Source organism: Euprymna scolopes, chromosome 11 (assembly GCF_053919585.1).
Source record: "Euprymna scolopes isolate OS-2025 chromosome 11, ASM5391958v1, whole genome shotgun sequence".
NCBI lineage: Eukaryota > Metazoa > Mollusca > Cephalopoda > Sepiida > Sepiolidae > Euprymna > Euprymna scolopes.
In genome coordinates, this window is record NC_136492.1 from 100,537,932 (window position 1) to 100,550,547 (window position 12,616).

Below are 12,616 nucleotides of genomic sequence, written 5' to 3' on the forward strand. Positions count from 1 at the left end.
TATGTTTACAATGAGGACTCTAAGACTTCCAACTGATCACAAAAGTCATCTATGGAAGTGGATGTTGGAGACATTGTGTATCTTCACAGTGACCCTTCAAAAAAATAAAGGACGTTTCATCCAAGCAAAATAGGATTTACATGTGAAAATTTACCGGCTCCCAGTTAAGGGCTAACACATACAAGGTCTACAAGGATGATTGCTTCGGGGTCCCTGCTCACCCAGGTTACAATCCAGGAATTAATCTTAACCATCCAGTTCTTGTGTGTGCATTCAATTTTTGTATGTGCAAGAACAAACATAGTGAATAGTAAAAACACTGGGGAATACATTAATAAATTATTTAATATCATAAAAACGACCTGTTGGCGACCGTTTTAAATGTAATATTCTGTGGTTAAATACATTGGCATTATGAAAATCCAATACACATCCGACAGAACTCACGTTTGCCAAAGAGACACCGTCGAATTGAAAGAACACAACCTGAGCAACACGAATACAATTGATAGAACACGATCTCAAGCACAAACGCAGCAACATGTGACCAGAGCAATCCTCCTCAACTGAATATCTTTTTTCCAAAAAATACAAAATTAATTTATAAGAAAAATTTGGTACAACACCGAAAAATGGAGAAATGAGGAAAGGATGGTCTTCATAGTCTAAGTTAATCTAACTAGTTCCTTCGTTCACTCTACTTTTACCACAATACTGCATCTATACTATACATCCATCAGCATATACATCCTTTATCAATCACCATAAGAACATCATACCATGAGAACCTACTTAAAACCCATATAAGTAAAAAGAGGGTTAAGGGAATAAAAATTTTATGTACAAAAATAAAATGATATTTACAATGTTAGTAACAAAAGACCCCCTTTTACTAAACTGTGGCAGATGAGCCAATTTGCCAGTCGAAAGGGTGATGTGGGTACAAAACACCTTTTACGAAAATTTAGATAGGAGAACCTGCATCTCTGATAAATCAAGCAATCTGTCACTTAATTGGGGAAGGGAATGGGGGTAAAAAAAACTAAAGACAGAACCTAATGATCACTATCACACTAGCTAGATTATGAACATAAATGCCTACAAAACTGGTCCTTAACCTAGTCTAAAACATGACCTGCTCTTGACTGAAAAAAAACGGGTCAAGGCTGATGTTCGTCTTTGTTTCTCAAAATTCTTTTCTTAAGCCATGTTCAAGTACCAATCAAACCTTGCTCTAATCAGCAAACACGCGCAACAGATACCCATCTTTGTGTAAAGTCTGACGAAGAGAGTCTAACCCTCTCAGGCGTAATACGATTCTTCAAGCAGCAACAGAAGATTCGTATAAGGTTGAGAGGAGTGAAGTCCTTAGATCTATAGACCACTTTCAAACGTATGTTCTAAACCACACTTCCCATAACAGCTAGCAAGATCAAACACAATTCTTTTTTAAGCCTGTTAATTGTTGGTGTCCAATTGCTACAGACATTGATAGGAATCAGAGTAAGAGATGATACATTCAGGATGCAGACCATGAGACCTGCAACAAACTCAATCATACGGCAATAAACGAAGGCATAACATAAAGTCTCAACCTCATCGCCACACCGCTTACATATTAGCGAAGTAGCCAAGCCAGCTGAGTGAAGTCTCTTATCAACCCAGAGAGCATCTCAAATCACCAGCCAGACCAGAGAAGCCTCATTGTTAATGAGATACCCTGACCTAGGCGCCCAAGGCCAGACTGAGCAAAGCTGCCCCTTTATCAAAAGGGAGCCCCTCACCAATATCATCCCTAACAGATCCCCTCACTAAAACCCGATATAATGCCTTTCAGGCAACAGCAGAATGTTAGAGAGGCTTTCCTTCACTCTTAAAAGGGACTTCGATGTGACGACACTCACGATAGAAGAAGCACTCACCTCGGGGCAACCTGTATGCTTCTCTCTCAGATAAGTGCACACTCCTCAAAGCCAGGGAGACTTTCTTAGTGTCCTCTTTCCAGAGGCCACCGTTTCCCTTATTTTGTGTACACATTCGATCCAGGTAGTAAAGCTGAAGTGCGTGCAGACGCAACTCCACATTTGGCATACCCAGACCGCTTTCAGAAGGATGGAGATAACAGATATCGCGGTAGACCATAGGGGCTTTTCCAAGCCATAGGAGCCTGAAAAGTACCCGTTACAAATATAGCAGTGTATCTAGTAGGATAGGAAGAACAGAAAGACGATAAATAAATATTGGATAGATGTGCGAGTTGCACACCTTCGCTTTCTGCTTAACCAAAAGGTTTCTGCTGATCCACAGACTAGCTGCGGACCAAACCGCTTTCAGAACCTACTACCAATTTTTCTCCAGCTGAAAGCCAGGACTGAACCAGATGCCGAGTATCTTGCAAGGCCCATCATTCCAGCTAAAGGGTCCCTGAAGGGAGATACCCCTCCAGGCATTGATGCGCAAGCTCGAGGACTTGTCGCAGTTAATTTTGGCTCCTGTTACTGTTTCATACAATCTAATTTCTACACCAATGACACTAATCTTAGCATTGCTTGTTACAAGCACTGTTACATCATCGGCATAGGCAGAGTACTTTACCAGGGAAGAGCCACAGTTATTCCGCGAAGGACCAGATTCACTCTTTGCCTGCGAAAGAAAGGTTCCAACGCAAGCACATAGAGCATGGGCGATAAGGAACAACTCTGACACTGAATAACCTATTGGCCCATTTTCTATAGCCGTCGGTGAAAACCCAACCGTCACTGTGGGCAGGATGGATCTGCAACGGAAAGGTCTCAGGTTCGCTCCTTATGGTTGATTTGTATTAATTTTTTTAAATTACATTTTAGACTACATGCCTCCATGATCGTTAAAGATCATTTCACATTATATAAATCTGTGCCCAGATAAGCATTGCATTCTCTCTGAGATCTTTGCATTGAAACCGGTCCACCTTCATTACTCTCTGGCTCAGCACCGACATCCTCATCATCTTCATGAACCACACACCTTGTATAAAATATATCATATGTTGTTGCATTCCATTGACACTCAAGTTGTTAGGGGATTGCACTCCTGTAATCACCCCTCTTCCCCATTGCATCATGCATTGTGTACTAGGAAGTTTCACCCAAACCTCTTCTATTTGGATTCTGGCTGGTCCTTGCTCATCAATTTTTGGAAACATATCTCTTGAGTGCCTCCATTCATAATTAAAAATTGATCTACATGGCACTGTGTCCTCTCTCTCTCTCCGACCTTAGGAACCATGTTGTACCAGAATGTGGCTTCTTCAGGTAATATCCTTCCTCTCTCGGCTATTGCTTTCACTGTCCAATGATGTCACTCCATGTATAACACGCCACAGAATGGTTCAATTCACAAAAGTCTAAAACTGGCCTGATTTTCCCTTTTGTAGCCTGAAACACTGCCATCAACAGTAACACACCTTTTCTTTCTCCTTTCCATGATAAAAGAATACCGTCTGATATCTATCTTTCCACCTCTTTCTAAAATTCTAAATTTTTCTAACTTTCCAGGTAATTCTTATGATATTGCACTCTATTCTGTAACAACGGAGGCTCTCCTTTCCATTTCCATCTTACAGTCCATTTCTCTCCATCAAAATTTGCTTCAAAGTCTTTATCCTCAATTTTGCAAAACATTCAGCTGATGGGCAGCTGCTGCACAGTGTACATTTCCAAACTTTACCTCAGTTTGATTTATCGTTACACCTCTCATCTCATTGATTACATCCATTCCTATTATGATGTTGATCCCGTCAATGATGTGATTCATCAAGATCGACCCCACTTTTCCTCGTACTCCACATACTTTTATTTCCACTTGACTAGTTCCTTTACATTTTATGTCCCTCCCATCAACTGCTTTCATTGTGCCATTCCTACCATATCCACTCAGGAGTTTTGAGTTGATTAAAGTGGTGGTGCACCTAGTATCAACAAGTGCGGTCATTACTGAATCATCCACTGCCACTTCTATTATAGGAAGAGGCCCATAATGCGCCCTCATTCTGTTGTCAGGGTAGCTTCTAATGCAGAAGCTTCCCCTTGCCCGTTTCCCTGAATCTGAGGATAATACCTAGCAATGTGGCCAAACTTGCCACAATTGTAGCACATTACTCTGGCTCTAGGTATCTCTGTGCAATCTTTTTTCAAGTGTGGTCCTTGACATCTAAAGCACAGAAGGCTTGACGATTCTTTTTGAGAGTTCAGCCATTCTTGATTGCATTGGTGTAAACATCAACTGATTCACCTGTCCACCTGAATTGTAGCTTTTCGTTGGCTTCAAAAGGCCTTACGGTCACTAGTCTCATTTCTATCTGTTCTGCATTTTCTTGTTCTTCATTATCTCAAGATAGAGGGCGAACGCATATTGAGGTAGAAAAAGTGGAATAAAACTGACAAGGGCATATGTAGCTTAGTGTTATGTGGAGATAGGTAACCAACCCAGAACATTCTACATAAGGAACCGAGTCACCGGATCCTTGAAAAAACAGAGACTTCCTCCCTGGACATTAACACACTTTATTTGTCTCTATGTAAATACATAAATAAACTTCTCTTTCAGTATTCAAACCACAGGGTATATTTATTTATTCCTTTCAAGGAATACTTTATCTTTGATTTTCTGTATAATAGGCCACCTTAGGACATATCACTTAGCTACCAATTTTACTTTTTTTATCCACCTGATTACATCACCTTCTCTACTAAAAAATGGTATCACATCTTTGCCCAATCTCAGCATCCTGGATTCCATGATCTGTTCCTCACCGAAATAGCTTGTGGTTAAATATGTTGGTATTATCAAAATCCAATGCACATTCACAGAACTCATGTCTGCTAAAGAGGCACCATCAAATTGACAGAACACAATCTCGAGCAACACCATCAAATTGATAGAACACGATCCTAAGCGACACTGTCGAATTGAATGAACACAATCCTGAGCAATATCATCAAATTGATAGAACCCGATTCCAAGCACAAACGCAGCAACATGTAACCAAAGCAATCCTTCTCAACTGACACCGAATGACCTATCAGCCAGTTTTCTACAGCCGTTGAGCAAAACCCAACCATTGCTGTAGACAGGATGGATCTAGCCCATTGGCAGACTCCCGATCTGCAACCGAAAGGTCTTGGGTTCACTCCTCACCGCTGGTTTGCATTCACTTTTTTTAAATTACATTTTAGACTACATATTCATTCAAAACAGACCTGAATAAAAATGGTCTTTTCAAAAATGAGTTGGCACTCTAGCGCTCTTTGATTAGATATTTGTTTAGAATCAAACATGCATAATGCATAATAATTGTACATTTTTCAAATGAATCGAAGGAAATGTCTAAGATATATATTTGAATGCATGACTAATAAAAAGTATCAATGAAAGCGAAATTACAATTTTTAAAACTTTTAATGGCAATAAAAGACACCAAAAGTTTGTAATAAAACAAAGCAAAAATCTACTTGAATTTTGAAGTTTACTAAATAACTGGGCAGCTTATTCCCCTTAATAAACGATGTTGTGGATGATAAAATTACTGTTTTACACCGATAAACACTATATATTACTATTATTATTACAAAAAGTATATAAAATGTGTTTACATTAATAGCTAAATGTTTTATAGGAACTACATTTTTTTTAATCCAATTTATAAAACTCACTATCTTTCATTTTTTCAACGTGCATCTCAAAGACGTAAGATCACAGAGAGCGACGTGAGGCAGGTAAAATGATTGCATTTTTTATGGACCGTTCTTTTATGGGGTTTAGCCGGTAAACACAGCTGCTAAGGAGTCAAAATTCCAAAATAAACCGAAACTTGGCAGGCGGAAGTCGACTCGAAGTGCTCGTACGCATGCGCAAATATACATTTATAAATTAAAGCCTGTTCTTTTTTTTTACCCGTCTGACAGAAGCTTATGAGCTTTTTTTATAGAAATGTTTTACTTGTATATAAAAGTGACTCTTAAAAAAAAAAAAAAAAAAAATCTATAAACATTCTTAAGATCAATAAACATAAGAGTTTTTCTTTTACAGCGAAAAACTTTCAAGAGAGAAAATTAAAAAAAAATTCTTTAAGCAATAAATGAGTTGAAAATCACACCAGGTCGGAACTGTGATTCTTATATTTTTACAAATGAAACCTGCATTTGTTAAAGAAATGATTACCTTTAAAAGTCTATTTCTAAACTTCCTTAATAAAAAGAATTTAAAAAAATTGAGATTAATCTAACATTTTTTTCTGCTAAAGTTTCCCGAAAGGGAAGAGTTATGAGAAAGCACATGAAATTGGCCGACGCAAGAGAGCGTCAAAGAGAACCGCAGAAACCTCATCAGCATAAAAACAAGTGCGAGACGAGCAAGGGAAGGAGGAACGTCGTTGATTTTTTGGGTTGTCGACTTGTGGGAAAATGGCTTCTGAAAAATTTCACCTTCAAAATAAAAGGAGAAAATACGCAGGAGTTGAAATACAGGGAAAGCGAGTAAATTCGAAAAGTTGAAATACAAAGAAAACAAAAAAAACAAAAAAAAAAAAAAAAAACTCGAATGAGAGAGAAAGAGAAAGCGGTGAAAGAAAGATATCGCAGTGGACTGAAGCCATTAAGAGAATGTGGACAGGACATGAGTAAACACGGCAACAGCTAAAAAAAAAAAAAAAAAAAAAAATGGAAATGAAACGATCGAAAAAGCAATAAGAAAAACAAAATTCAGCATTTCTGGCACCCGGCGTTGATCGCCATTTCGGTAAAATCTGCACGCGTGAGTAAAAAAAAAAAAAAAAGGAATTGAAAGTTATTTTCTTTTCTTCTTCCTCCTTTTGCCCTGGTCTTCTTAAAGATCGCCTCCTTCGGTCGCCATCATTTATTGCCATCTTAAATGGACTAAATTATAGATAAAAATGAACTCGCCCTAATCAGTTCTGAGGCGATAATTTCGACCATTTATTAGTTTATATATATATGATGTTATACGTAGTAAAATCGCTTATTATTGCACTGAACATGTTAATAAACATAATTGTGTGTTACAAAATGTCTATTGTGCCCCCCCTCCCCTGTACACAATAGACAATTTTCCAACACTCTTCATGAAAATAGATTTATTTATTCTTTTTTGGGTTTATTTTTATTGATTTTTGTTTTAAATTTTCCTAAGTTTCACTTTTTTTTTTTTTTAATAATTTACAAAGCTAAATCATAATTAATTGCCTATTATGAATGTGTATTACTTTATATTTCCAGTTTTAGTTTACAATTCGATTATCTTGGCAATTTATATTATAATTTATTTAATGAAACTTTATGAAAAAAAAATGCGTTCGGGTCAAGATCAAAGTGTAGTATCTGTTCTTCGCTGCACTTCAATATTTTGTTATGTCAGATGAGGAGAAATCCTTCACGACTGAGACAAGTTTTGTTTTTGTTCCTTTTCTCCACATAAAAAAAACGACCCTGGTGTCTAACTCTGTCCCATGGGGAGGCATTGTAAACAGGAATAATAATATAACACTCTCGAAACGAATTTTAGATGAAGATGCAGGTATTTGTTTTCCTCCATTCCAACTGTTTCAAAACAAAAGGTTTAGAGAATAAATTTTCCCATGAAGACAAGGTTTTAAAATTTAAATGATACTTTTGAATTACATGGTAAAGTATTCGTCAAAAATTAGTTTTTAATTATTATTAAATGAACTGAACTAATTATTCGTCTCCGCTGATGGGGGGGGGATGCTACTATTAGTCGACAACCTGTATTTTTCGTCCATCACATAAGAATTTGGCCTTACAGTAAACAAATTAAAATATTAAAAAATAATACTCTATGAATAATAATTTTGAAAACTTTAGAAAGTAATTTTTTATTTCAGGGCATATGACAAGAATTCAATTTGAAGGACAATTTTATACAAAATTTGGACGAAAATCAAGTGAAATAGATGACCTATTCTAACGGTCCAGTCCAGTCCAGTACTACAATAGATTGAAACCCAACCGAAACAAAATAATTAACAACGAAAACCTTTTTTTTTTTTTTTTTTTAATATCGAATGCAAAATACTTCCAAGTAACAATATCCTCGCGTTAGAAATTTCTCTCTCATATATAATTTCATTCTGCGAGAAATGAGTAATTTTGATTTTCCTCACGCGAAAGATTTTCCAAATCATTGGATGTGTTGTTGCTTCTTTAAACGCAAAAAGAACGAGATAAAAAAAAATAAAAACAAGCATAACACGTGTGATAAAGTTCAATAATAATAAAAAAACGAAATAATTTATTAAATTTTATTTGTAACACTCACTTCTAGTTTATGGTTATCACAAAGTTGTATTTAGTACTAATCCGGCGTTGTCCGGAAGCTTTTTTTTTATTATTATTATTTCTCCTTTCTTTTTTTAAACTAGCGTTTTCTTTTTTCCTTGTTATCAACTTGCTAGGATTTTTAAAGTTAATTTTAATACGTTATTGTTTAATATTAAATTATTAATTGAACTGAAACGTGTTTTTTATCATTGTTGGTATTTGTGGCCTGGAAGACCAAATGAAGACTTATGGTATTCGCGTTTGTTTCGAACGCATATCATATTTAAAAATTGTCGCCGGCAAATGGTTCTTATGATATTAAGACCTACATTTTCCGATTTATTCCTTATAAATTAATTGGCCGCCATGAAAAATAAAAACAAAAAAAAAACGTTTCTTGTGCGGACGGAACTCTCCAATGGCGAATCTCCTACCCCCCCCCTAAAAAAGAAAAGTTAACGAGACCAGGTTGACTTGTAAACAATGTTCAAAATGACAACCAGTGAATCTATAGGCAAAATATCGGTAAAAATCGCACAAGTGAATAAATAGAAAAAAAAAAAAAAAAAAAAAAAATAGCACAAAAGAACATTTCGGTAACGGAAAATTAGGATCTTTCATAAGGAGCGGGTTAGGCTCCCTCCCCTTTTAGTTTTATATTTTCAAATCAGTAGTTAATTTACTCTGTTGTTTTGGAAGCAAATAAGGCAGATGTGCAGCCTGTAAAACCTTTGTATGACTAAAGAGACAGTTTGTAAATTTATACCGTTGCGACGGCGTTGCGTTATATAATCAACACGTGGTTAAAATTTAAATTGATTACGAATGTGTGTGTCTTTTTTTTTTTTTTTTTTTTAAAGCACTTGCAGAAGTTTTTATCATTTTCAATCAGGTAAATTTTAACTTCCCCTTTACCTTAACAATCCCCTTAAAAATGATGATTTTTATGAGTTTTGGAATACGCATTAAAATCTAATGCAATACGCATTTAAATTTAATGCAAACAAGTAGTTTTCTGGCTATTAAGCAATGTAATTTCTTATGTTATCACTGGTGGCAGTTTTGTACACGCAAGCGCACGCATGTTTTTTGACATGCACGCTTGCACGTACAAAATGGCCAACATTGATAACATAAGGAATTACATGATTTTATACTGTTATCTTTCATTTCCTTTATATTGCAGTTAGAATTTCTTTTATATTCTACATCTTCCTTCGCCAACACTTCATTCATCTCATTTGAAGATTTGTGTATTCTTCAGTTTTTGAACTTTGCAATTCAATTCTTTGTCTACCTTCATCAAGTGACATGAATGCATCTTGAAAAATGCTCCTCCATGTTTTATCAATACACATTGACCTTTATCTAAAACTTCATGCCATCTTTTGTAGTTTTGTTTTCTATAGTAGTCACCTGTCAAATCCTTCATTCGCATCGATACTGTCTCTCTTTTTTTTGCCACTAATGTTTAATGTAAAAATTTTATCAGCGTGCAAAAGCACGTGATAAGGGCCAGTATAAGGGTTAGGGTTAGAGGGGCTTTTACAGCGTCTTTTCTAAGAAACGTGTGTCCATGTAGAAATGTCTTTAGGGACCGAAGATTTTATGGTCTGTTCCCTAGGTTTCATCGGTGGGAGCTTACTAAAGTAAGTTCGCAGTCTGTTTATAAACAGAGCTGGATCAGACAATGTTAAGTCTATTGGGGCCAGCATCTGACCTGGCAGCGATAGAGATACTCCATATACGAGTTTGGCTAGAGAGTATCCCAGGTCCTCTTTGATAGCTGCATGACATCCAAGAAGGACAACAGGTATGTATTCACTCCATCGCTGTTGATCTGGGTAAGCGTATAATGCAGCTTTCAATTGTTGATGGAAGCACTCTATCATCCCGTTCGAAACCGGGTGATAGCTTGTCATGCGAATACATTTGATACTTAAATACTGAATCGTTTGAAGTGTCGCATATGATCTGCGTGTCTGAAGTAGGCATGGGCAGATACGTGAATTTGCAAGTTGCGAATTCAGATGACAACAGATCCAAAGTGACCAGACTTGGCTGGTCTAGAGCCATCTACTGTAAGTCGATATCCGAAGGTAAGGACAGAGAATTAATAGGGAGATGGGATAAGGCATCTGCCGCAGTATTCTGTTCCCCAGAGATATGTCGGATATCGCTGGTAAATTGCGAAAGAAAATCCAAGTGACGAGTTTCGCGAGGTGAATATTTGTCCAGCTTAGCACGCAGTGCAAATGTAAGCGGACGGTGATAAGTGTAGATCACAAATTGTCAGCCTTCGAGTGAATGCTGAAAGTGTTTCACTGCAAGGTACATAGCCAGGAGTTCACGGCCAAACGTGCTGTAATGTTCTGCCAATTTCAGCTGCCTCAAAAAATATGCGAGGGGCTGTAGTTGTTGTTGATGCTGTTGTTGCAACACTGCACCTACAGCTGTGCCTGATGTGTCCACGACCAGTGAAAACTGGGCATCAGGCACATGATATGCAAGTAAGGTATGTGCTGCTAGTTTGTGTTTCATCTTATTAAAGGATTTCAGTTAAATTTCATTCAGTGAAATCTGCTCATTTTTCTTCTTCCTGTTATGTAACAGGTTGGAAAGAGGAGACAGGAGATCCGCACAGTGTGGGATGAAGCGCCTGTAATAGTTTAGCAGGCCAAGGAAGTGCTTTAGTTGGTGAATTGAAGTGGATGGTTGAAGGTCCTGTAGAGCCTTCACCTTTTCAGGTAAAGGTGATATACCCTCTGGGCTGATGATGTGGCCCAGGAAAACTAGCTTTGAAGCACCAAAAACACATTTAACAGGGTTAATTCTCACCTGGTACTACTGAAACCGTTTGAACAGTAGGCGGAGGTGAGTGACATGTTCCTCAGGTGAGGCACTTGCCACTAGAATGTCGTCTATGTAGTTATAGACAAAGTCTAAATCACGCATTACCTTGTCCATGAAGTGTTAAAAGGTACTAGCCGCGTTTCACAAACCGAAAGGTATAGTCAAAAACTCCAATGCTCCAAACAGAGTTGTTACCGCAGTTTTCGGTATGCCAGCCGAGTTCACTGGAATCTGATGGTATGCCTTAACCAAATCAAGTTTGGAGAAGGTCTTACGACCATGCAGTGAAGAAGCGAAGTCCTGTATGTGTAGGATTGGGTAACGATCAGGTACCGTAGTGGCATTCAATTGTTGGTAGTCCCCAGTCGGACACCAATCTCTGGAACATTTTGGGACCATATGCAAAGGGGAATCACATGGACTGGACGAGGGGCGTATGATTCCCAGTTGCAGCATATGGTTGAACTCTGCCTTCGCTGCTTTAAGTTTATCAGCAGTGAGGCGTCGAGGTCGTGAGAATACAGGAGCACCTGTAGTCTCAATATGGTGAGTTGTTGAGTGAATTGGTTCACTCACAACAAATTCAAGTTTATTAAATCTGGGTAGGAGTGTAGTAAAGAAAGTTTGGTATGGGTCATCGGCAGAAGTGATAAAAAATATTGGGCTGATAGATATGGCGTTCGATTTTGAACCTGTGATGGAAAGTTCCGTATTAGCATCTGTCAGCTGTTGTCTGCTTCCCGCCTAGAATGGGATAGGGTAAATCAGCTATCGTAAAAACCCACATAAAGTCTATGTAATTCCAAGTCAAGAGAATGAGAAATTTGACCGTATGTGGGAATAGATGAGTGATTTACTGCTTGCAGTGTGATGGACGAAACTGGCGGCTTCTCGGTGAAGAGTTTCAGTGGCCAAATACTGCAAGCAGCTCGAGTATCAACCAAGCAACGTGCTTGGGATAGGGAGTCTGTGATAAAATAGGCACGGTTGTTGTAAATATCCCATGGAGAGCTTGCCGTGCTTAGCTCCCCAGACCTTAGTTTCCCTGGTTCAAATACGAACAAGGCATTTTACAGCACCGTGCCTCCATGCCAAAGCAACTGTGATAACAGCACAGTTTCGGCTTCTTTGAGTCGCGGTGGTGGCGTGAGGTGAGTAGTTAGTCTGGAGTCGGCGACTGTGGCTCCAGCTTGCCAAGTTTTTTTTACCTCATGAGCGAGGCTCTCAATGGCTTTTAGAATAGCAATATCCACGAGTGGTTAAGTTGTGATGTCGTTAGGTTGTGACATCATTGTGACGGCTTGCAGCAACTATTATATATATATATATATATATATATATATATATATATATATAAAGAAAGCGACAACAAACCAAAAAAATCAACTATCCGAAATACAGAAAGGACATTGTCGACGGACCATGTG

The 12,616-nt window shown here is 37.8% G+C and overlaps 1 protein-coding gene across 5 annotated transcripts in view; it reads left to right on the forward strand.

Annotated features, from left to right (window-relative positions):
- LOC145287995 (uncharacterized) overlaps positions 1-12,616 on the forward strand; it is a 77,828-nt gene that overhangs the window by 12,720 nt on the left and 52,492 nt on the right. The window contains exon 1 of one of the 5 annotated variants that reach the window (XM_080135993.1): positions 6,123-6,792. The exons of 1 other annotated variant lie outside the window; for it this stretch is intronic. The gene's annotated coding sequence lies outside the window, so the exon portion shown is untranslated. Of the gene's footprint in view, positions 1-6,122; positions 6,793-12,616 lie in introns of those variants that run through there. 3 more of the 5 variants (XM_080135994.1, XM_080135992.1, XM_080135995.1) reach the window with 3 other exon arrangements.